The sequence below is a fragment of the Gymnodraco acuticeps genome, unplaced genomic scaffold (genome assembly GCF_902827175.1).
Source record: "Gymnodraco acuticeps unplaced genomic scaffold, fGymAcu1.1, whole genome shotgun sequence".
NCBI classification, from domain to species: domain Eukaryota; kingdom Metazoa; phylum Chordata; class Actinopteri; order Perciformes; family Bathydraconidae; genus Gymnodraco; species Gymnodraco acuticeps.
Genome location: NW_022991187.1, coordinates 2,645,789 through 2,673,525, shown reverse-complemented (window position 1 = coordinate 2,673,525; position 27,737 = coordinate 2,645,789). Strand labels below are relative to the sequence as shown.

Sequence of the window (27,737 nt, the reverse complement as noted above, 5' to 3'; positions counted from 1 at the left end):
ATGAAATGAAAACTAAAATGCTCATCCAATTATCGCCATCCTAAGGCCAAACAAAAGTAAATACAAATAAGTGTACATAATAATATATGCATACATAGCCACAGGCACAGTTCAAATGTACTTTATACTCCTTAAATAATTTGTTTGCAACCTTTTGAAATGTACTTGAGAATGTTCCTGAATGATATGGGCGGAGTTCCAGCTGACCATGGCGGTGATTACAAATGTAGGACACATCTGCAAATACACTTCCAAACCTAGTTTAAGGACATAAAGACTTTTGAAAAGGCATGCATACACACACTCAGTTGAGGCACATCCCCTCACGCATAATTCAAACACTGAAGACACTCTTGACAGAAATATGTTATGCCATTCAGCGACTCCAGCCAGAACCGGATGAGATGAGGAGCTGGGAAAGAGAAAGCGGATGTGAGATGCAGTGAGGCAGTAAACTATGTCAGAGCTCTAGTCCTTAGATACTCTCATGTGCAGCCATGTGTGTGTGTGTGTGTGTGTGTGTGTGTGTGTGTGTGTGTGTGTGTGTGTGTGCTTTAAATGAGGAAGTGTTTGTGTATGTGGGGACCTTTTGGTTCCTATACAGTAATATAGAAAGACTTCCTCTGTATAATGCAGCAGGGGTAATGGTGTGTTTGTGACACTCTGTAGTCAACAGCTGCCGAGCGTCTGAGTGACAGAGAGACTGCCAATTATCCAGCGACACACAGGGAGAAAGACACTTAGAGCCACTAATGTATTCTGAAAGGCACATGCAGCACAGGATTTAGAAATATTACACATCTGTAAAGGTGTTAATATGCAGTTGTAACAAATCAACAAGGATTAAAGCACCATAAGAGGCAGTTTAATGTATGTAAACCCTTCTTAGAGCTATAACGATGGGAAACTGTATCCAGAGCTTTAGGATAAAAGCAAAAAAACATCAATTAGATTGTCCCAAATGTCCCGGCGTCTCTGTAATCAATTCTGAGGTGTATGTGTTATTCTATGGTGATTGTGGAAATAACATCCAGTTTCTCTCATGTGTATTGCATAATGTACATTTTCTGTTTCTGTGATCCGGAGAATTTTCAACTTTTTGCTCAGCGCTTTATGGTTCAAAAGTTACACTTCCTGTGTAGACCCCAGCACCAGGAAGTGGACTATGTCTGCGGCAGGTTTTGTGGCGACGGAGCACAACACCAGAGCAGAATAGGAGCGAACAGCCAACAGCCAACGAGGAGGACACACAGACAGACTCCCAAACCCACAGCAGAGGGAACACAACAGCCGTGAAAACAAAAGGACGGAGCTTCTTTTTTGTAATTCTGGGAGAGCTGCCCCGGCTCTTCTCCCAGCCAGGAGAGCTGAGAGCTGCTTGTTCAGGGCTTTCCCCATCGCCACGGCTACAACAACACACGCCCCATCCGCCTGACTGGCCTGTCACACCACGGCACGCCAAAACCCACCACAAACAGGCTGGGCCTACACACAGGCACACTTACCCTAACACCAGTCTTTCCACGATTAACCATTACTCTCGGGGGCTGGGGGGGCTATTAGAGCTCGCCCTGGCCACGATGACTCAGCGGGCCACAAAAACGCCCCCAGCCCCATTCTTTCCCTGACATGCTAGAACTGTGTATTCATCCGCCGGCTCATCCTGGGACAAAACTAGATCCACTCAACGGTTGCAACAGCAGTTTTTATTTTCAATTTGATCCGTATTGGCAGGGTTCAAGTAGTAATCACACACCACAAAAAGCCTTTTATGTTCTCTAAGTGAACCCTTAAAAAAGGGACCACAGTAGTTTCACCTCAGAGGAACCCAGTCAAAGATTTAATTCTGTTTGCACCCCCATCTTTTCCCCCGTCCGTTTCAATTCTGCCTTTTCCTTCTTTTCTGTATCTACGCCGTGCACATTTTCTCACTCGCTCTCCCTCTCATGCTCTCTGGCGCTGCTTAGGAGATTTGACATGCTATGATGAGATGGCACATGGCCTGCACTCCATTGTGTAATTAAGATGTATCACCTGGACACACACACACACACACAGCCTGTGAGGTAGGAGTGACTGTGCAGCGAGTGAGCAGCCTGTTAGGGGTCTTGACTCCATTATATCTCCCCCTTCCTTTACTATTGTGTCTCCTCTTTCTTATTGGCACTGGCAGGGAGCTGAATTGGGAACCATATCCAATCAACAGCCTAATCCCTTTGCTCTCTGCCTTTTCCTATCCTATCTTTTCCTCTTAACAAACTTGAATGACTCATTTTTATATATGGATAGGTGGGCATATAGTAGCCTGGCGCACTTTCACAAAAAATCACGTTTTATAATTCAATATTAGTTTTCATGACAATAACTGAAATGTAACAAGAACTATTGACATGCTATGAAGATACACACAAACTCTCCCTTTGCATTTGTAGTGCAGTACATCTATTCCAAAAAGTCATCAAAGCTAAACTGCTTTATTTTTCTATTGTGCGCCATTAAGTCTGTATCCACCCATCTCTTAAATTGCATTTGGTTTTACGGGACATAGATAAAAGTAAAAAAGAGACATTACTGCTTCCTTTATCCCTTCTTTTGGTTCACTTTAATTTAACCATGCATAAAGAACAATATCAAGACTCAAATGCTATTCATCAAATGTTTAGCAGGCAGTGAACCCTATTATGGGAAAGCAGGATGATCCATAATGAGACCATTTTGGGTGGAATTTAATAAAAGATACAGTATGACATTAAGTACAGCTTCAGGGTGAAATATGGTGAAGTTCGGAGCTCAAGAAAGACACAACTTCATAATTGGGGATCATAATTATCAGTGAAATGTTCTTGTGTTCGAAGAAGTCGTGCCATTTCTTTTCTTTCAAACATAAAGACCTGAGTTTGATATCTAAGAAAATAAACATCTAAGATGTATCAACACTTATGAGACTCTGAATAAAGAAACTATTGGTAACAGCAGAAGGAACATTTAGATGTTATATTTATTCAAAAGTAAATATAGAAATTGATTCACAAACAGAAGAGATATTGAGTACAATGTTGAGAAGAAGAAGGCATACCTTTCCCGATAAAAAGTATTTTAAGAAATCAGCTTTGGTATAAAATGTTTATCAGAGCAACTATTCTAATTTCCACGACTCACCTGTGTTATCTGACGGTCTGCACTGTTGTGGCTTCCCCTTCAAACGTATGGCTGAATGTAGTGTTAGAGGCATGATCCTACCGTCAACATGAGATCACTGAACACAACTGATCAGACCCCTCTCAGTGCACTGGGGACTGGACCACTCTGGGTCTATTAGCTCTGCTGGTGTGTGTGTGTGTGTGTGTGTGTGTGTGTGTGTGTGTGTGTGTGTGTGTGTGTGTGTGTGTGTGTGTGTGTGTGTTCATGATGCTGAGGGTAAAGCCCTGAAACACCTCTAAAATAATGGTTACCTATGTCACAGTCTCCTCCCAGCTCCACACAGCTGTGAGCGTTCCAGTGTGTTCCTTCCTTCTGCACAGACGATTAACTATCCACAAAGTTTCCGACACTGATGTTTGACACCTTTGAAATATGTAAATATGTAAATAGGAGCATTTTCCAGATGCAGTGTGCTCAGGAAAAGTACCTGCTGTCCTCCTCCTACAAGCACCTCAAATTCAAATCTGGACTGTCAGGCTGCCTGTGTGTGTGTGTGTGTGTGTGTGTGTGTGTGAGTGTGTGGTGTGTGTGTGTGTGTGTGTGTGTGTGTGTGTGTGTGTGTGTGTGTGTGTTGTGTGTGTGTGTGTGATTTGAAAAAAGAGAAAGAAAGCACTTTATCCCCTCAGACATGTTGCTGTCAGAGATCAAGACCAAAGGGTTAGTTTGAATGGCAAGGGAGAGCCTATTAGGAGGAGCAACATGACATCGCCTAAATTACAAACACCTACGAACACCAGCGCACACACACACACACACACACACACACACACACACACACACACACACACACACACACACACACACACACACACACACACACACACACACACACACCACACACACACACACACACACACACACACACACACACACACTTGTGCATGTGAGTTTTTGCAGTGGTCCTGCTGTTTTTTTATTACAGTGGAGGGGAAGTCTCCTACCTGTTTTCATCAAGGGATTAACAAACCTGTTCATAATACCGAGCAGGTTTAATTAGCAGGGGCAGTGGGGGAAACTGGGAAAGGAAGATTGTAATCTGAACTAAATCAAGTCTAACAATAGCAGGAAAAACACATAAAGAGAAAGCGCTTTTAAAAACTGTAATCCTGCTTAATGTTAAACACAAACGCACCAGCAACAAAATGGGAATGAAAGCGAAGGCAAAAATGCCCAAAAATCTGTTGAAGATGAAAGCGTAACGTATTCTGTGCCATGACAGATGCACCTGAGCCCAGACCGTCCAGATGCTACCAGGCACCAGAGTGTGTGTGTGTGTGTGTGTGTGTGTGTGTGTGTGTGTGCGTGTGTGTGTGTGTGTGTGTGTGTGCAAGTAGTGCCAACTTGTTTTACTTCAATGCTGCTAGGAAGGGATGCACACACAAAGACACGTTAAATGCAAACTGTAGCTTTAGGCCTAACTTGTGTACACAAATGTACCATTGCCCTTACGTGGGGAAGACTTCTTTGTTTTGTATATTTATTCTATCATGATCGATTAGGTTAACAACAGTCAAGGGACATTGAGACCATGCAAGCACAAAAGCATGTCAAGGCTTTACGTTTGTGTTTTTAACAGTAACATAAGTACAAGTACATAAGTAACATAACAATGAGGAGGAGTACAGGGCCCTGGTTGAGAGCTTCGTAGGCTGGTGTGACAACAATCACCTCCAGCTCAACATCAGCAAGACTAAGGAGCTGGTGGTGGACTTCAGGCGGAGCAGGGAGAGGCCTCTGACCCCCATCACCATCAGGGGGGAGGATGTGGAGGTGGTGAACAGATACAAGTTCCTGGGAGTGCACTTAAACAATAAACTGGACTGGACAGACAACACCGATGCTCTCTTCAGGAAGGGACAGAGCAAGCTGTTCTTCCTGAGGAGGCTCAGGTCATTCAACGTGTGCACGAGGCTGCTGCAGATGTTCTACCAGTCTGTGGTGGCCAGTGTGCTCTTCTTTGCCGTGGTGTGCTGGGGTAGAAACACAAACACTAGGGACACTGGCAGGCTGAACAAGCTCGTGAGGAAGGCTAGCTCTGTAGTGGGAGTACAACTGGACAATCTGGAGGAGGTGGCAGAGGGGAGGACGAGGAGGAAGCTCGACAGCATCCTAGAGAACCCCTCCCACCCACTCCACGCAGAGCTAGTGAAGATGAGGAGTACGTTCAGCCACAGACTCATCCCTCCACGACACAGCACCAAGCGCCTCGGACTGTCCTTTGTGCCTGGAGCCATCAGGCTGCACAACAAGGGGTCAATAATGTAAAAAAGATTTTAAAAAATAATATAAAATCACTGGACATAAATATACACTGTTTCCACAACCCATGTTAATATATTAGTAGTAGACCAAATATGTAGATAGATATGTCACTATATGTACAGATGTCCATTTTCACTTGTCACTTTTCGTACTTCATAATTTAGATGACCAAATATGTATATATGCTGACAGTTATTTTTACTCATCTCCTATTTCATAGTCTTTTATTATTATTATCATTTTATTCTTGATTTTATTGTTGACTTTATTAATCTGTGTGAATCTGTGCTGTCCTGTTTTTTACGCTTACCCTCTTGCTGCTTGTACAACTGAATTTCCCCACAGGGATGAATAAAGGTCCATCTTATCTCATCTAGATAAGAGCAGAGAACATATATTTTGAAAGCTGTAGATGCTTCTCCTGCGGACCTCTATCGAGTATGTCTTCCTAATAACAGATAAGCACTTTGTTACAGCCAAAGCAGATCAGGCAAGTCCCCTGCGACTAACTGCATCACTGAATCTACAGTTACATGAGAATTATATTTATATATGTTTGCTGCAAATTAGAATATGACCTCTGACGCATATAACATTTTGTGAATACGATGTTCGTTGATACTAAGAAATGTGCCTTTAAGGAATAATATGAGCTTCTCAGTAGAGTTCATTTTGTAACTAACTGACCAGTCTACAACCCAGCATGCCCAGTGTTTCTACCATTAGTTAAAAAAGTAGTTTTTGTTTGTCTGTTGCTCTTAGATGCAGGTTGGCCAGAGAAGACTTGAACTGAATTGCACTAAAGACACATTTCACCTCCCCTCGCATCACACTCATCTTCTCCTAATGTCACTCTGAGTGCCTACCTCTGTTTATCGCTCCTCTCTTCTTCTACTCTCCTCTATCGTGTCCCTTTGTTCCCTCACAACAGCAGCAAGGAGCCAACCATGCGCACCTTGAGTAACCTGAGAGATGGCTGATGTTATATACAATGACCTTCAGGAGATAGCCACCTTCAATGCATTGGTAAACAACACTAGATGGTGACTCACTGCTTGATCCAGAGCGGAAAGGCCAATGCCAGCGCCATGTAGCTGCTGCCTGCATTACGCATGAGGTCATTTCATTTAAATGCAATCTTGTCAAGGAGACGAACCACTTAGGAAAGTGAAATAGCAATCGCCGAACTGAGCACACGCAAACACTGGGTCTATCTTCCCAGAGGGTAACTGGCATGCATGATTATGGCCCCCACACACACACACACACACACACACACACACACACACACACACACACACACACACACACACACACACACACACACACACACACACACACACACACACACACACACACACACACACACACTCTCTTTTCCTCTCTCTGACACACATAACATTTGTTTTCCACTTGTTTCACCGTTTGGAAATTGAAGAGGGATTATATTATGAACCTTTAATTTTGACCCTAATAGTCAGTTATTTTCAGAGGCATTTGCTTACAAAAAATGTCCGACCGTAGGCTCAGTTTAAAGGGGACATATTATGTTGAACATCAGGTTCATATTAGTGTCTCTACTGGGACATGTCTCCATGCTTTAATGTTCAAAAAGCTCTTTATTGTTCTCATACTGCCTGTGCTGCAGCACCTCTTTTCACCCTCTGTCTGAAACCAGAGCCCAGTCTGCTCTGATTGGTTAGCTGGCCGGCTCTGTTGTGATTGGTTAACAGCTTAGAGAAGTCCCGTCCCTTATCCTATCACTTCACAAGGTGTTGAAGTGCTAGCCAATAATGGTGCGACCTAGTGATGTCACTATGTTACAGAATATAAACAAAGGGGTCCAATGCAGGCATTTTAACCAGGCGGGGAGAGTGGAAGAAGAAAAACTTCCTCAGGAGGGAACTTTTAGCTTTTGAAGACCATTTACAGGCCCTGAAACCTATACAACACTACATGAAAGGCAGAACCAAAGAAAGCTAACTAAGTCCCCTTTAAACAAACACGTTCCACCTTGACTCAGCAGCTCTTCTCCGGTCTGATGGACTGGAGGAAACTAGCAAATCAGGCAAGGGGTAGACTTCCTCAGCCCAAATAAATAATTGTCATCACTCTGTTGCGCAAAATGGCAAATACACAAGATAGCAAAGTGCAGAATGGGGGTTTCCCCTGGTGTGTTACAGCGGAAAACGCCTGCATGAACTCAACTCATGAAAAGATTTAGTGAGAGGACTCCTGAGGTGATTGCCCACAATTTCATCATGCTCCCTGTGTCATCCAATTACAACCATGTACCAACTACGTGGTTAAACATAGCTGAATTCTAAACATTAATACGCTCAAAGATGCTAAGGAAAAAATGTATTCAAATCATGTAATTTGCTAATTGCCATGGGATTTCGCGTTTTAAATTCACACAATGCACAACGTTTAGCCCACATGCAAACTGAATATCAAGCCTGTCAAAGTGTGTTTTTAGCATTTAACATCACTTTAGTGTCATCCACCTGCCAAACATATCCAAACAAAAGGCTTTACACTCAGAAAATAGGCTCTCTTCTTTTCTTTAGTGGCTACTCCCACAGACAACAATGTTATATAAAAACTGGGAAACACAAGTTGCTTTAATTTGCTTCTAGATCTTAAACACGCTTTTCAAGCTGCTAAATACTTTTGTTTTGGTTAAAGATGGGGTAAGTAATTCACTTCAGAAACACTTTTTGTTATATTCCATGGAATGCTCTTAACATCCCGATAGCAATGAATACATTAAATGCTTTGACAATAAATACATACAAAAATGTCATCTGTGGAAGCCGTGGTACTGTAAAAAGCACGACCAATCATCTGAGCCGGCCCGGCTAAAGTAACTGGATGGCCTACCTGCCTGTTAGCCTTCCATCCGTGCACAAACTTATCTTACCTGACCAACTAGGCAAGATTTTAGCTGGCGCCCCCCCCCCCCAAATGCAGACACTCACTACGACTCGCGCATGCATGCACATGCACGGTTGTGGCATGACCACCAAAACAGAAAGATATGGACACAAGATGTGTGCAAATGTATTTAGTTTCCTATCTATTTGAATAGAATAGACGGAATAGGCGTAACTAACGATATTTGTCATTCTAGTCGGACCCATTAGAGCAGGGGTCTCCAACACCTCGATCGCGAGCTACCGGTATCTCGCAAGCCCTCCATAGCCCCCACTTTACAAATATGTTTTGTTTTGTTTTTTTAACGCAAGCCGTCATCGCCACGGAGGAGCACACAGCCTCTGTGAGCGAGCGAGACAGAGAGAGTGAGAACTAGAGAGAGCACACCTTTATCTATTTAATATAGTTGTAAAAAATAAAGTAAGAAATCATTCCAATGTGTACTATAGGACAGTAACAAAAAAAAAAGTTTAAAAGGGGAGTGATTAGTAAAATATGCATAAATAAAAATAAAGAATGCTAACTAGGTAAAATAAGATAAGAATAAACTAGTTTAAATGATTTGTTATTGGTTGTGATCATATTCTAAAGATGTTTGGATCATTGAAAAGTATACAGCTCCCTTTCATATGAGTGTTGAGAGCTGTATCCATAAATTCATTTGGTGCTCCAAGTGCACCAGATTGATGCATTTAACTTCAACATTTAAAAAAAATATATTTTAGTAAACACTGACCCAAACAGCACACAAAGGTATTAAGCATATAATAATAGTGTAATGAAACAAATACCAATAACTGTATTGCATTGTTTTCTTATGCGCAATTACTTCATACTGTCTTTCTCTTTTTCGTCCTCCATTTATTGTGCCCCCCTCAGAAAATAACTGGCCCCAGCCTGGCCCCCCCAGTCAAATTGGTCTAGAACCGCCACTGCTCAACACCCATATGAAACAGAACTGTAAGCAGATTTTCTCTTTCTCTATGGATATTTTACAAATCACTCTCCTTTCAAACTGTATTCTTGTTTATTAATAACTACATTTTTGTACTGTCATATAGTATTTTATACCTGTTTTTCATCTGTTCTCTTATTTTTTTATAACTATAATGATCATATATAGGTGTGCCTTTACCTCACTGAGCTGAGGTTATCAGAGCCTCTCAGTCTTTCAGGAGAGAGCTCTCTAAAGCTCCCCCCCCCTGCGGCCGCAGCACACAGAAGCTGTATACGTTTTTTGGGAGTTTGATTTATTTTAAATTAACACGAATACAAAATTAAAACCTATAATTGCATACTAAAACCATTATTTAAAAAAAACAACTATTTCACATAAACCTCTGGGTTTGACTGAGGCTGGGGCAGTTCAACTTGATTTTGGGTGGGGGGGTGCCATAGTTTATTGGCGCTGTATGCAATATAGGCGTAGTTCTGTTAGTTTAAGATAATAAGATGTACTTTGTTGATCCAAAATCGGGAAATTGTGTTGTTATGAAATGTCCGCCCCCGTTGGGTTAATGCGCCCTTAGCATTCGCCTATACTGCCTATGCCAAGGGCCGGCCCTGCGTGCCCTCATTGGTCATGTGCGCGTTCTTGTGTGTTGGAGGAGGGGCTCTGTAAGGAAGTTTGAAGGAAGAGGCAGATTTCTTCCGGCTGTGTATTTTCAAATTCTAGCGCACTCGAGCTGGTTTCTCCAAAATTACATACCCCATCTTTAACATAATGTAACTTGATGATTTATAACCATAGACAGCATCAATAAGCAGACCCATCAGTAGTAATCTGTGTCCGACCCTTTGGCTCAACGGCCTTGAAGAGACCTTCACTGAAACGATCTGAAATGTGTTTCCTGTGATCCTTTCTGCAGGTTGTCCGGTTTATGGAGTTTCTTATGATTGATGGATTCCACTGCAGCTATATAATGTCCCATGATAAAGTGTCCCTGAAGTAGCATTCTATTAAATGTAGCCCTGTATGTATGATTTATATGACACTTAATTGAAATACTATATACCCCCTTAAATAAAGCATCCTCTTATATATATATATATATATATTGAAGGCTTTCTATGAAATACACCTAAGTGCTCTTTGTCACTGTGAGTCACGTCCGAGGCAAGAGATTGTAAATCAGAGCACAATATAAAAGGATAAATACAGACCGGCAGAAAAGCTGTATACAAGTCATGTCAAAATGGTGGATAGAAATGCATAAAGGATATTAAAAACAACATGGTGATGTATGTCTCCGTATATGTGTGTATGCTATTGCTTGTATGAGCTGTGGATAGGGAGCTTATTAAGCAAAATGTAAACAAATATGATCCATGGCATGTATGCGTTGTTTGACATTAAGGCAGAATACTATAAAACATTAGTGCAGTGGTTTTCAAACTTGGTGGGTCGCGGAGGTACTGCAGGGGGGTCGCGGGAAGATTTTTTTGATTTATTATTTTCTCCTTTTAGCTTTGTGAAGCACCTTGAGATGACGTTGTTTTTAAAGTGCACCTATATAAATCAAATGTATTATTATTATTCAAATGTAAACAAACACTGCTCGAAAATATCTCATTGGTCAGAGAGCTGTGGGCATAATGCTGCCTTTTGCAACATTACTTATGTGAGATAGGCTTTTTCTGCTGTTGCTGCCATCAAAACGAAATACAGATCAAAGCTGAACATTGAGAATGAACTGAGAGTGGCAGTCTGAAAACAACAGCCCCGGTTTGAGGAGATCTGCGAGGGAAAGCAAGTACACACAAGTCATTGATAGGCTATGTGTGGAATAGGAATGGTAAAGTGATGTGATCGTTTGCAACCTGCAGTAGAAATAGTTAATTAATATATTTTCCTTAAAGAAATTTGAATTTAAAAATCTACTACTCAGGGAAGAAGGCCAACCAGTTTTAATTAGGCCAAATTAATTCACAGTATCTATTACAAGCACTTTTGTTCATGTGTAATCCATAATAAAATATAAATATAGTTGGATCTTTGTATCTTCTTATTATCAGCAGAGAAAATGTAATGTTTTTACAACAATATACAATTAATCCTACCAATATAGATGGGAACCGGGTTAGGGGGGGTCCCGAAAATATTTCCAATACCCAAGGGGGTCCCGACTGAAAAAGTTTGGGAACCACTGCATTAGTGAAACAAATTGCAAAAACATTAAAAAGACAAATGAATGTTTTCCTCATTTTCTGCGTGATTTGGAAAAAGTTGTGGATATTTTCACTGATATTGCAAATGTGATTTCTTCAGAGGATCGCTACCACTACCATTTGTTATTAAGTCTATGGAATACTGTTTGTAAGCTGGGAAATGTGTACTCGTGTTTTCCTTGTTAAAATGTTTTTTAAATATTTTGAGATTCGGTTGAGCAAGGTGTACTTGTACTTTTTACTAGTCCTTTCATTAGATGTGTGAGATGTGTCTGTTGTTTGTGTTTGTTTTTAGTGTCAGGATGGATCCCTTGTCTTTTTCTCTGCAAACAAAATCTACCTACGGGTACAAATAAATAACCTGACCTGAGCTTCACAGTACTGCATTCAAAATGACACTTTAACACATTTAGTGCTTAACAAACATTTAGCTTCCTGCAATTTGAATATTGCTCAATTTCAATAATATTTAGATTAATTGTGCAGCCCTAACAGATAGTGAATTTCATTGCATTAAAGTGGGCATGTATATTCATGCATGCAGACTGTGTTGTTCAACCAAAATCAATAAGCAACAATGGTTCCCTTTTACCGTCATTCAGCGCACAACATCAAATGGAAAATGCACAAGGCCAAGAATCATTTAAAAGTGTTTTTCTCCAATGTGCTTGTGCATGCATCTGTTTACTTCTTGAGTAGACTGCTGTGTGTTATCCGCGCCTATTCGTGTCCTAGTGCGCATGTGCGGCTGTGTTCAATGTGTGAGTGTAATGAGAGAATGCTTGCTTGTTTTAGTTCCTGTCTTTTTCAATCCATCTCCTGAGGCTAGAATAAGCAGCACTCTTTCCCACAGGCCTCCGCTAAGCCTAGCTGAGCGTCTGACCATGCAGGCTCTAATCAAGACTGGCATGGCCATTCTGTCCGTGACAGAGGGGGGGGGGGGGGGGGGTTCTCACTTTGAGGGGCTAGTGAATGGAAATGTGGAGGTTAGGTAGAAAGTGGAGAAGAAAGAGGCAGGAGGTAGGTTGTGGGAGAGAAAACAGGTAAGGCTGAGGTGAAGCTGGTGGTGAGTGTTGGGAACATACTGAATGTACTCTTATAGCACATGATAACAAAGGTATCCCAACTGTAGCTGTGTACATGGCAGGATGTATGATTACCTATGAGCATCAGGACTGTTTTAGGCATATGATAGCTATGTGATTAACATGATGATTCAAGCATGATCATTTCTGACGTGGAGCCAGTCTGAACTAAACATTGAATACTGCTTTCTATTCCTCCATCTTGTGACTGTGTAACTCCCTCTCTTGTATATAAGCATGTGAAGGACGCTGTTCAGGGTTGTCCCAAATGCTCTGTATGTGATGACTACTTCCATTCTTGCAAGGATAATAAATACGGTATCCTGATATTGAAGCTCAAGCCGGTGACGAGTGATATTTTTCTAACAGTGAGAAAAAGACAGTAAAGGGACATAGAGATGAGAGAGGGAAGATGTGTGTTTTATCAGGTGATTTGTGTGTGAAGAATGAGGGTCACAATGCCACATGAGAGAGAAGCATGAAGAAGAGCATTGTTAAAGAATATTAGGAGGAAAAGACGGAGAATAGACACTGAGGCCGTTTCTCAATCTCGAGGATACTGGCTTCCAAGCCAATATTTCAAGGATGCTACGTCATCGAGTGCCGCCGAAGTACTGTTCCAATCTCCAGCATACATGGAATTCCACCGAGGCCGCGTCCTTGGTTTGGGGGAAATTTCGAGGCTGCACATGGGTAGACTTCGCGTCCTTAAAATCCCCACAATGCTTTGCGCACGGACCAATTTCAAAAACCCTCGCGGAGAATGGCTGATCCGACGCAGCACACATTTAAATGTTAGTATGTAGTGGCGTAGAACATGTGTTGGTAAATATGTTACTTTGTTACGGTTGTTATCACCAAAAATGTGTTCCGTGAAAGTAAAGCAAGTTCATAATTAGATAGACATCGTGAGGTATTTATTTTCGGTACAGTTTATGTTGAAACCGTTAGAGAGTGGCACACTTGTTAGCCTGTTCCATTCTTCTTCGTTTTCCGAAGCCGTGGCTTGGAAGTATACTTGCTTCGTTTCTGAAGGAAGTGACTTGGAAGTACGCGACTACCAAGCCAGCATCCACGAGATTGAGAAACGGCCCAAATCTAAATTCAAGAGGAAGTGGACACTACTGAAGAAAAAGAAGAAGCTAGTATCTGTTGTGAATCAGGGAGCGGGTCCAAGAGGATTAAGAAGCAGGACAAGAGGATGTATTGAGAGAGAGAGATAAACTGACAGTGAGATGAGATAGGAAGTACCCATGTGTGTCAAGATGAGGGCATATAGCTGAGAAGCCTTACATCAGAAGAAACCAGAAGCCAGCAGTGAACGGAGGAAAGGAGGAGTGACTGACAAGAGGAGCGACCAGCCAACGAAGGGCACTCAGTCTAATGATCACAGGGCGCTTCGGCTTAACACGGCTGGATTGACACCTGTCGCGTTCTGCAGGAGGTGGGCTTTAAAACAGCCAAAGGAAGGAAACAGGGAGAAATAGAGAGGTTGTGTGTGTAGTGGTGTTCGGTGTGTTGACACTGACCTGTGCTTGGTTAGAGTTGTGATGTTGGCTTGTCATTTTGCATCATGTGTGTTTTCTATTGTGTCTCATTGATTTCCATTGTGATTTGTGATGGTGCGTGACATGTTGTTTTGTTGTGTTGAACGTCCGTGTATGCATTATGTGTAACCAACAGTTTGACATCGTGTTTATGTTACATGTATTGTTGGGAGGTGCACGGTTAACAGAACAAACGCAAGGACGGAGAAAATATGTGCAATCATTAATGATGCGGATCCCGACGACAAGTCTGTTCACATTTTTCGATTCTGTCTTTAAAGGTCACCTATTATGCAAAATCCACTTTTTCTTTTTCAACATGTGTCCCCTCTGTGTAAAGAGATTCTGAAAGCTTCAGGAACAAAGATTCTCTCTCTTTTTGTCCTGATCCATTTATATAAAAACCTGTCTGAAAATGAACTGATACGATTTTGACCACTTTATGATGTCATAACGATTTTTTGGCTTGAGTAACCATTAGCCAATCAGCAACCAACAGTATAATCGGGGACCTTTAACAATGCCAGAGCAGATACCGTATTCCCGTTGGTTTTCACTTCCTGTCTGTCTGTTGATTTCTGGGACTTCCTGCGCTTTCTTTCTTTCTCTTGTGATGTTTGAGTATTCAACTAAGCAGTGTTATAACACCTAAGATACAACAATCCAATTCAATTAACTTATTTTAAGTTACAAATACAATACAATCATAATACATAAAGGAGATATGTGAAATAGGACACCTTGGAAAACGTTGCATTTATGTTGATGTTACGTTATTGTTCGGTCACATCTTTCTTGGAGCTAGGAAGATGACGTCAGCATTATTAAACATGCCTGCACAGATAGGATTCGAGGAGCATTTTTCCAACCAGTGGAACCAAGCCAATGGGTCATCATACTGTCACAAGATGAACTGCGTATATGTTGGGTTCTTCTGTGTGCTTCATTAGCTTCTAACTGTATATCCACCTGTCTGCCGCTGTTGCACCCCAAATGATTATGTTACCCTGGCTGTTCCACAAAACGATTTTCTGTATGACTTGGACAATGCTTGGACATTGTTAGCGCCATTACCATGACGAGCCATTTGGGGGCCACAACTTGAGTTGATGCACACGGTGCTGAGTTGTGTGTATGTATGTGTGCAGCAGACCAGGGCCAGTGTCTCTGTAATGAAGTTGCAGGTGCTGAGGTGTTTCGGGTCAAAGGCTGTGAAATTGCTTCTCATGCAACTACCACACTCTAGCTCAGTGGTTCTCAAACTTTTTTCAATCATGTACCCCCTTTGAAAAAAAGATTTGTTAAGGAACAAATGCCTATATAAAGAGGTACAGCACAGCGCTGCACCATCAGTGTTTGATTTATTAAAACAACAACCTTGTAACTGAGAAACACTTACATGCTACATTTCAAATGTTTACAATCCATCACTAAATTCATGGCAAACCAATTTTAACATCAATAACACTGAGACGACATTAGTTGCATTGAACTGATCTTTTTAATAAGTTGTACTTACAATGTAGTGAAACATGGGCTTGTGCTTCACTGAGGATCTTTGTCATTCTGACGGGGAGGCACCTGCAGTTATTACACTTCGCGTTTTGAAATATGTGTAACTCTGTTCATATAAAACCCACACTGCTCAAACGTTCTTACTTTTCCTAAAATGGGTATATTTATTAATTAATTTTGGGGCGTGGGGAATGAAGAGAAAAAACATATGAGCATTTATACCTGTAACCGCTCATATAAACATATGCATAATGCTGCACTATACTTTGCGGCCACACCCTGTTGCCAAGCAACGCTTATTGTTTAGGTGTCCTTTGATAAGCAGGCAGTCATATCATTAACTAGAACTAGCTAGATCTGATGGATATAAACATAAACGCGAGTGAAGTCTAATCGGACGGGAGAGAGAGATCAGCTGCTGCTGACGGAGACACACGCAGCTCTACATGATCACCTGCAGCGGTGAGCGGAGCAAAACACACACTAAGAGTTAGAACACCACACTTAGCTATTTCATCTACTCTGGAACTAGCTAAACTAGTTATAAATATGTTTATTTACTGTCGGGTCACTCATTACAGGTTCTTCAGCGAGCTGCTGAGCCTGACGGGCTGTCAGGAGAGGGAGAGGAAAAGAGAGCACCCCGTTAATTTTTCCCAAATGTATTATCCAGAGTTTCTGCAAACCTTTGAAGAAAGTAGTTCATCTACTATTAGCAGTTTGTTTAAATGCATTACTTATTTCGTTTTTTTCATTAACATAAAATACATCTCACCTACCCCCTGCAGTACTCCAACGTACCCCTAGGGGTCCGCGTACCCCCATTTGAGAACCACTGCTCTAGCTGATAGAGAGTTTGAATGTGTGTGTTTATTTGGAAACGACAGAAAGAGACAATTAGAGAAAAAGAAAAAGGACATTTTGCAAAGCTGCAAAAAGATGATCTGTGTCATAAAGACTCTAATCGACCAGCTTTGACCCGGTCGGTTCTGTTCTCCTCCATCTCTTTCCTTCCACATCATCTCTTTCCTGTCATCAATGTGTGATGGATGTGTTTCTCAGGTCAATAGTCAATAATTCATGTCACAGTGGTCACAAAGTGATTTAGATGGATTTCAAATAGCATAAGTCAGACATGTCAAATGGCTTTTTGAAATGTCCTAAACATTGTGAAGCAGAGAGGCTTTTTTTCAACGTTCAACATACTGTAGATGGCTGTTAAAGGAATGCTCCACTCATTAGATAATTAATCAAAACTTCAGTATTTAGTGAAACATTATGTTTAAACCATACCCTGAAGAAATCAGCAATATTCCCCGGTAAATAATGATTTTATAGCTCTTTTTTATCAAAACCTGTATATTCCGTCAGGCCGCTGCCATTTTGCCCATTTTCAGTAGTCACGTGATGGTCGTGACGTCATCCATGCGTTCACTTTGTAAACACACGAAAACATGGAGAAGTTTTGAGCAATATGAAGCGATTGGATGGGGGAATTCAGCCATACAGGTTCGAGCCTACTTAGTACTACTTAGTAGATACAATGATTTTGATTACTAGATATGTATGCATGTAGTACCACCCTTGCTAGCGATTCCCTCTCTAGTTTAGCATACTCAGCCTCGTTGTCCCTGGCCCTAGAACCACGATTTTATGGGGCCGGAAAAACTGGGGGGAAATACCCACTAGCCGGTACTACGCTATATGGAAAGGCCACCAAAAACTGGCCTGGCCGATAAAGGACGTTTAAACGGGGCTACCCGCTGCAATGGAAATGCGCCATAACATACCTTATTCTTACTCCGAGCACTACTTCTGGTCCTCCGTCGCTTCACACTTGCAGAGGGCGATTTCTCAACTGGCCGAACTGGTGTCCTGGTCGGTGATGACACCAGAAAGACCGATGGTACTGCATCTCCATTAAGTAATGGTTGTTCAATAAATCCCATGTTATGTTTTATCATACTCTCAGAGTAGTCGTCCGGAAACTTGAAATGTTCACTGCATACATGCGCCTGTGGATCTTTCGGTTCGGGCCGGCCACATTTCGCTAGCCACTGCCTCCGAACGTACTTCCTACGCTTACCTTTTGGCAACAGATGGAACCGAGCATTCCGTGGATTGTTCCTATCAGAATTGTGGCAATGTTTCGCGATACAATGAGGCATATTTGAAGAGAGTAACTACAGTAAATAACATGAACATCAACGTGTCCTCGAAACCAAACGCATGGTTTACGTCACGTCCGATAAAATGGCGCCGCCCACAGTGTTGATGTTATTTCGGTAATTAATCAGTTTAAAATCACTGATAATGTCATCGGATTAAAAAAAAAAAAGAGAGACTGGCAGAGACTGGTCTGTTTCATCGGATGATAATTATTTAAAAATGAGTGTCATGAGCATACCATTCCTTTAAGATCTAACGGTGCACATTGTTGTGATCAATAGCTTTGATGAAGGATTTAAACATGCAATAATGAGAAAAAATGAATGCACAAAAGAGAAAGATTTGTTCTGTTCTGAACACTAGAGAATAAATGACTTCTTTTAAAGAGTAGCAGAGTGTGTCTGTGTCTAACCATCCCAGAAGAAATTGACACATTATTTTCCCCATTTCTTTTGGCGACTGAAGTGCAATATGAATCCGCTTTTATGTATGGTTACTGAGCTGAAGCAGAAATGAGCAGCTAAATCCATTCATCAAAATCACAGGGAGGCGTACTCAGTGCGGTCACACAAATATACAAGACCCACACACACGTTATCTGTCTCTATTTCTCTCTCTGTTGTTTCCATCACAGCGGGAACAGCTGACTCCTGCTTCCCTTCTCTGGCACACCATCAGTATCATTTCACATCACACACACACACACATACCATGCATGCATCACTTCAGGGGACATTACATTGACTTACATGCATTTCCTGGAGACTTATCCTAACCTTAACCATAACCAACACCTGCCTAACCCTAACCCTTACCCTTAACCTAACCAAGTCTTCACCCTAAAATTAATGATTCCCCTCATGGGGACCTCCAATTTGAGTCCCCACACGTGACTGTGTAAACAGATTTAGGTCCCCACAAGTATAGTAATGCTAGGCCACACACACACACACACACACACACACACACACACACACACACACACACACACACACACACACACACACACACACACACACACACACACACACACACACACACACACACACACACATACACACACACACACACACACACACACACACACACACACACACACACACACACACACCAGCATTCATTCATGAGCAATTGAACCAGATCATTACACCTGTGTTTGAATTGTAGACCTGCTCCTTCAACTACATCTCTCTGAAATCTTTTCTCGATCGATAAGCAGTTTGGCTGCTTGGTAAACTCAATCTTCCTCCCTAAATTGAGAGGGACTGGCTCCACTCATAGGTAGACAGGAAGAGAGGAGGGGAGAGGAAGGAAGTCACAGCTCATTTCCTCGAGCTCGAGCCAAAATGCAACGTGCCAGAGTTAGCCCTGCTGCCACAGAGAGGGAAGCACATGGGTGGACGATGCCAGGATGTAGGAGGCATTACGTCATGTGAAGTTAGCCGGTGGGTCAAAACCAAAAGTCACTGAACCTTGTTGGTTTTGTTTTTCAATATGTCCGACCTTGCTCACATCTCTCTCTATTTCTTAATGTTTTTATTTCTGTTGTACCTATATGTTCACTTTGTTTTATGGGGTTTCATATTATATTTTCATATTGTTGCATCGACTCAGTCGTCTTGTGTCTTATCTGCCAGAGAGAAACCATTATTTATTCTTATTTGTATTATCATACATTTGACCTCCTTGTATTAACCTGATCAAATGTCATATTTTGCTGCATGTACTCATGTAAATTGTTAACGAATAATCTGAGGGGAATTTCTTGTTGTTTATTTTAAACTTGTGATGTGTCATTTTGTAAAACACTTTGAGCTGCATGTGTTGTATGATAACTGCTATATAAATAAAGCTTTATTATTATTGTGGGGGAAACTTCTGAAGCAATGGAGAGTCAGGACTCAAAGAGACACGAGGAGAGCTGGAGCTTTGATGGCAAACACTGAAGGTTTATTTGGAGCTTCGGCCGGAGAATTCACACGACATGTCACGGGCCACGAACTGACCACACGGTTGAGATGCCAAATCAATTCTGAAGAGCCCTCCTGTAGCTCGAGGTCTTAACTAGTTCAGAGTGTAATAATCAACATTCTTCAATAGATAGACTAAACAGCTGAGGACACTGAATCACATGTGTTGTCGCTTATCACTCGGGGTCATCTACACCCGAGAAGGATGTGTGCAGGTGTCCCACAACAATAACTATCTCTGACAGAGAGTTGCCCGGTCACAAACTGGCAACATCAACTAAATGCTAGGGCAGCCCCTCCTTATGGGAGATAACGGCTGGTCAAGGTTGGTCAGCTGCGTCAGAGGGCGAAGGAGGACATGCAGGACAAATGATTCCCCAACAATTATAATTATTATTTATTTTTCAAAGAATCCACTGAGCACATGAACTACATTACAGTGCCTTCTCTTTTGACTTTATTGTATTAACCACAATGATTATCAGTGATGAAAGTTTAAACTACGAATATGTATTAGATTATATAGGGAGATACAAAAAATGCATGTGTGGTATTGTAATAAAGAAATTCATTACAACCAGGTAAAATAAATCAGATTTTCTTTTTAGTTTCTCCAACTTAGCTTAATTTTTGATGATTTATAAGTTATAAGCATGAAGACCGACAAATGTCCGTCACTTAGCTAAAGCATAGACTTAGCCGCTGTGAACACCCTCTGTGTAATGTGTGCTACACGGAGCATATGCTGGTATGGTATTCATACTTGGACTACTATCTGTTCCTACAGTGGTGACATTATCTACTCCCACTGCTGCAATTACAAGCAAACTGGCTAGCGCATGCTTCAGCAAAATGCCTTTCCTTTGCTTTTACCTCATCTTAAACGAACAAGTGCAGTTGCCATTTGTCATGGATTAGGTGTGGGGGAGTTATAAACAGTGGTCTCCAATCAGGGCAATACATAACTTCTCCCCTTTCTTTGCCTTTTCGCTGCCATGCAATTCATGGTAAACATCCATGCTGGAATTACCCTGTTAAGCCTGGGCCTATTGTTCAGCCCTCAGGCTCGAAATGACATGCCCAGAATGAATTACTATATCTTCACTTCTAAAAGGGGTAAAATTAATAATCTTTTTTATCAAAGCAAAGATACGCCCTGTGAGTTGGCTGTAGAAGTGTCAGAATCAATATAGATGTTGCTGTGTCAGAGTAAACTCAGATGGAACATAAACAAAACTAATTATTTATAGTGAAAACCACGCTTGAAGGATGGGATAGGAGCCCGGAACCTTTAGGGATCCAAACCACAATATATCATAAGTACCCTGTGTCAAGAAGATAGATGCTAATTGAATGAAACTTGAATTTTTTTAGACTAGAATAGAAGGATAGAATAGGAGGAAGTTTGTGGCGAACTTGGTGGTTTAATGCGTTAATGTATCAACATTTTTCAGAATGAACAGAGTACTTTCAATCCTCCTCATCGTCCATTATTGTCTATAAAGTCTCCCACTCTTTTTTTTTTACCTCTGCTGCCACTCTGCAGCCCATTTCAGCTCCACTGACACAGATCCTGGCAGGGCAAGATGGAGTTACCATGGATACTAAAAAACGAGGAGGAACTCCCCCCCCCCCTCTTTGCTTCCTGAGCCCCCCTCCCGTAGCCCCTCAGGCAAAGCTAGGAACTGGAGTGGTGATCTCTGGAGCATGCCCCTGTGCATTTCTCACACACACACACACACACACACACACACACACACACACACACACACACACACACACACACACACACACACACACACACACACACACACACACACACACACACACACACACACACACACACACACACACACACACACACACACACACACACACACACACTGTCTAACACACACACACACACACACACACACACTGTTTATCTGTTCCAACATCCATCAAACAAGCCTCTGTATGTCAGGTGATATTTGACAGGCCTGGGAGGGACCATCACACTTTGTCCCACATCTATAAAATGACTGATTGCTATTAAGGAAGCCGCGTCAAAAGTAAAGGTTAAAACATGTATCTCACAGTTGATATCTCCGAAGCCAACGATCCTAATGATAGACTGACAGTCAAGTTGTTACAACTAGGTCCAAGAGGTGTCTTATACATTTATGGAAAACAATTAAGTATATAATAAATGAAAAATCACGTGAAAAATGAAACTTGGATTGCAAATTGGTTGCTTTTTTAGACTTTGAAGTGTTTTTGAGTCTCATGTTTTCCAATATATGGAATCCTGGCTGGTCTACCTGCATGTGCCATCCGACCTCTGCAGCTCATCCAGAATGCAGCGGCTCGTCTGGTCTTCAACCTTCCTAAATTCTCCCACACCACTCCGCTCCTCCGCTCCCTTCACTGGCTTCCGGTAACTGCTAGAATCCACTTCAAGACACTGGTACTTGCTTACCATGCTGCGAATGGTTCTGGCCCTTCCTACATCCAGGACATGGTTAAACCGTACACCCCAGCGCGTGCACTACGCTCTGCATCAGCCAAACGACTCGTTGCGCCCTCGCTGCGAGGGGGACCCAAGTTCCCATCGGCGAAAACACGTGGGTTTGCTGTCCTGGCTCCAAGATGGTGGAATGAGCTCCCCATTGACATCAGGACGGCAGATAGCTTGCACATCTTCCGGCGCAGACTGAAAACTCATCTCTTTCGACTCCACTTCGAGCGTTAGAACTATTAACGAAGCACTTTTATACTAATAAAGGACTGGCTTACCTAAAGCCAGTTGAGTAGCACTTGAAATGTTTGGCTCTATGAAACCTGATGTACTTATATGATTCTGTTTTCTTCAAGGTTGTGTCTTCCTGGTCGAATGTACTTATTGTAAGTCGCTTTGGATAAAAGCGTCAGCTAAATGCAATGTAATGTAATGTAATATATTCTAGTTTTTTATGGAGGAATCCATGTAGCTAGACTTGCTGAAGTTGTGAGAGGATTTGCAAATGTTACTATACCAGATGGACCCAACGGCCAAAGAGTGTTTCTAACAAGCTCGTCATTCATTTATAAAAATTCAAGGACATTTCAAGGACTTTTTCAGGCCCAATTCCCTCCGATACAAGGACCTAACAAGGCATGGTGGGATACAAGGAACAATGTTAATTAGAGACGTAATTTGTCAAGGCAGCTGGTGCGTGAAACAATGACTCAATGGCCGGAGACACACATTTGGGAGCAGAACGTAGCCTATTACTAACACTCAGGAAAATAAAATATCAAACTAAGTTCAATTTATTTCCTTTCACACAATTATAAACATACTTTCCAGGCCTCACATTATTTTCCTTACATGTACTTTCAAAGACTTAAAGCACCTGTGGGAACCATGGACGATACCAACACCTTAAAAGTGTACGACAACACATGTCTTTTACCTGCACATTTTGTCATGTTGACATTTCTGGGACATGTGTTTATCTGCCGAAGTGGCACAGTACAGAGATCTGTTATCAACGCTTCACAGTAAACCTGGCTGTATCACTGCTGTATCAGCTGCCTGGGACAAATGCTATTTCCATTTGTACAATTTGTAACAAATGCCATTGTGTTTGACGTCATAGATCTCATGGGAGATGATATTTACTAAGACCTTTCAAATAATTAAACACAGTTGTTTCTATTTGTTTGGTCCATATGCTGTGAACTGAATAACATCTTTGTTTCATGAAACGGCTCAGGAGAGTCCCAAAAACACACACGAAAGCCAACAGATGAGTTAGGAACAACTTGTGCTTGTACATATATTTAAGATACATGTTTGTGAGATCAAGGAGTATAGAGAAGGACATTGAAACATCTCCCTGCAGTGACAATCAGATCTGCTTAGTCAATGTGTGCAGAGATTCAGTCATGTATTAAAGGTAAAGCTTGAAATAGAGACCTAACCCTAATCCTATTGTCCCTCTCCCAATCTCTCCATGTCTCTCTGAGTGTACATTAGCCCTGGTCTCACCCTGCATCTTGTTTTCAGAAGTGTTTTGTGTTAGGAGGGCATATACAGTACAGTATACTGCGGCTGAACAAAATGGGGAAATAATCCAGTTATGGTTTCTTTAGACCAATACCGAGTTGCAATTCAGGTTGTGTTTTTTTTGTTTAAAGGTCCCCTATTATACTGTTTTTCATCAATATATTATAGCTCTCAGATATACATGTCTCTGAAGTGTTTGGCTCCAAACACCAAACAGATCATGGCAGCATTACCCATAATCCCCTCTGTTTCAGCCCTGTTTCCAAAGTGCTGATTCTCTGTCTGTTACTTTAGATGAAAATAAGGAGCCCCTCCCCACGCCCCTCTGAGAGAGATTTGGTTACAAAGAACTCAATGGTGCTCTTGAGGAGATTCAGGTGATAAGGGGGGGGGGGGGGGGTTACCTTGGTTGGTGATTGGCTAATGGTTACACAAGCTAAACAATTGTAATGACATCATAAAGTGGTCAAAACAGGTTTTTATAGAAATGGATCAGGACAAAAAGTGAGAGAATCTTTGTTCCTGTCTCTTTACACAGAGGGGACACACGTTGATGTAGAAGAGACATGAAAAGTGACCTTTAAGTTTCTTATCTTCTGTATTATTCACTATACACAAGGACCACATCAAACACAACATAGGATACAGTGAACATATAAACTGGTCCTTTACGTAATCCAGTCCAACATGTTATGAATACATTAAGTTGATTTGAATAACATATCTTTAGTTTGTCATCAAGTCAACATTAAAAACCTTCAATCCCAGTAGACGTGTAACCTACCACTGTCACTCTATTACTTTAAATGAATCACACTCTCTATAGAGTGCCACAGTGACGCATCCTAAAACCCGGATGTAAGCTGCGCATGGGTTCCTTCGACAACAAAGCAATGCAATTTCTCCATAGGATTTAGGAAAATAGCTCGAAATGATGTCAATTCAAATTGGATTAACCGTTCAGCCCTAATAATTACTATGTATTCATTTCCAAATAAGTATGCAGCCAACGTTTACCCTTAAAGTGGAATCAGAGGAGACACACAAAGACAGATTTATGAATCTGAAACACTTCACGCTACACTGAGGCAGTGTAACAGTATAGTACGGTATCAACTCTAAACCCACAGTTCAGTGCAGAAAGCCTTGTTCAATTCAACGGCTAGAAATTGCACAAAATAAACAAAATACAGAAATAACTGCCCTGACACAACCTTTGATAACTTTGCTCATGAAGTAAAACAACTTAAAAGCAAACATTTTACAACACACATACACAACCACACTCCCAGCGTTTCTGTGTATCTGCTTCTCTATGTGCACGTCTCTTTACTTTCAGCAGAGTACCACATACAGTCCAAAAAGAGGCATACTGTTCTAGCAGCAAAACAGCTTTTACTTTCAAGATACTTTCCACCAAAATTGAATAATCCACTCTAAAATATATTTCTTACACCCTCATCTTCATAGGCAGGTCTATTGTTCTGGGTCTGACTTGGCGGGGCGGTTTGACATTTGTGTCGGGGGGTTTGAGAAGTTGTGAGTACTCTGAGCTGTGCCTGGCAGCAGGGCCATTGGAGGCTGGTTTTGATGTTTGGCCAGCAGGTAGGTTGTGAAAACTGTGGCTATGCTTTCAGGGTGAATTGTTATCTCTTGTCTTGTCACTACTAGTGGGTACTCGACTGAAGGGGTTCTGTTTTGACCTACCGTGACCAGAGTTTCACATATTCCTCACCCCATAAAATGTGATTTTCCAGCTATACTGCTGCTCTTTGGTTTCTGACTGCGGCAGTTCTTTGCAAAGAGTTGACGTTAAAAGTGTGTCATACTGTAGACAGGTTTGTATGTGCAACACATGGCAGGAGCTGGACAAACACGGTCGAAATAAATCTGGCCGCAGCTCCTGACAATTCTTTCAAACGCAGACAACTTGCACTGTTTTGAAAAGGGAAATTCTGGACATTAGAAGTGTTCTCCTTAGCGTTGATAGCAGGCAGAGGGAAGAGAGGCGCTGAGGGGGTTTCACTGTAAAGCAGATGGTCTACAGCTGGTGCTGAAAGAGGATAGCAAGGTAACAACTGAGGGATTACAAGGAGAGATAATGCTGAGAAGGACGCAGGAGCAAGTGATTAAGTAGTTTGCAAAAGTAAGACCACCTCAGGGGCCGGAGGAAGGAGAGGAAGTGTGAGGGGCAGAGGGAGAAGAGGAAGTATATCTAGCATGGGCGCAGGAGAAGTTGTGGTAAATGATAAATGGACCGCATTTATATAGCACTTTCTAGTCTTTACGGCCCTTCAAGGCACTTTCACGTATACATGTCATCATTCACCCATTTACACATATTCATACAGAAGCATAGGCTGCCTTATAAGGTGCCACCTGCTCAGGGAAACATTCACACACATTCTTAAAAGCATCAAACCAACAACCCTGTGATTGGTAGACTGCATACCAGCCAATGCGAGCATGCTTTTATTGTAATATGTTGTTATTTAATATGTGATACGAGTGTCCGTTTGTATGTCTTCGGTTTTGTTTCTGATTATAACTCAGCTTAGTTGAATACTCTTTTTTGATTGGTCAATTTGGATATTTCCGAGGTTGTTAATTCTCGCTCAAAGCTAAGGAGGATCGAGGGACTGCGCAGTCATATCAAACCGCAGATATGAAGTCCAGTAAATCTAACGTCAGCTGCGGACAACAAACATTTGTTTTCTCCATCAGAAAACACCGTGGAATATGTTTTCAATATTCATTTTTATATTTGTGGAGAGCACACTACTTTGGATCCATGATGGCTAAACTATCCCCAGTAAAGAAACGAGCGCAAGAGAAGGAAAGATGTTAAAAGAGAGAAGGCTGGACGTTGGACATATGATCAGAAGAAGACAGACAGGAAGTAAACACTAACACGGTTTGGGCTCTGGCAGTGTTTAAATACTGGTTCATGGACAATATATTGTGAACAGCCTGGGACTGTTACAGAAAACCTCAATCAGTGCTCCCGTCATTTTACGTTACGATGCCGTCGCTGCAGTTCCAGCCGTTCGTACGCAATATAACTTTAGTTACAGTAACGTCTTTTCTGATTCACTGTTAATGAACGGTAAGTTGAGGATAATTGTAGAATTGGCTTTGCTAGATGTGAAGTTGACTGAAAATAAGAACATTACTATTTCTTCAACTTGTTTTATTTACTCCGTTCACCCAGAAAATGTTTTGCAGACGTCAGGACGAGCCTCACCTCCAGCTACACACGTTGAGAGCCTTCACACATCCACTGAAGGTTCAAGGCTTTAATGCAGGAGTATCAATTACACTTCAAAGGACAGGGCAGCAGGTTGATACAAGAGATTGGCAAGGGGTAGAGTTTTTTCCCCCAAAGATTGATGTAAAGGACCTTTGCTTTTTGAAGCCATGCAAGGATTTTGGGGATAAAAAAGGAGATACACACATTTAGCTAGAAACTCCTTTCCTTCTGCTCAGTGTTAATGTTTTTTGAGACAACAACTATTAGGGAAATCTAGTTTGCTTCAAACACAGATTTGGTAAATTGCGACTGGTTAAGCACACAGATTGGATTTGTGTTCTGACCCTCCAGCATCTGATTTGTTCTAGCCCAGTTGCTATTGCTGGGGGAAATGCCTGAAAGCTCACTCATGACTTTAATGTAACCTGTTCAAATGCTGCATACAAATGGTCTCATATTTGGACAACATGTGCTGGCAGAGATGATTGCAGGCTGTTGGAGATGTCCAATTTAAGGGCACCTTTCCTCCATGTCACCGCTGCAGGGGATAAGTGCAGCTTTGGGGAGGTCTGGAGTGATGGGGTTATACCTGAGTTCAGAGAT

At 41.7% G+C, this 27,737-nt stretch overlaps 1 protein-coding gene across 1 annotated transcript in view; it reads right to left on the bottom strand.

Moving 5' to 3' along the window:
• Positions 1–27,737, bottom strand: part of trpm3 (transient receptor potential cation channel, subfamily M, member 3) — a 192,760-nt gene that overhangs the window by 80,375 nt on the left and 84,648 nt on the right.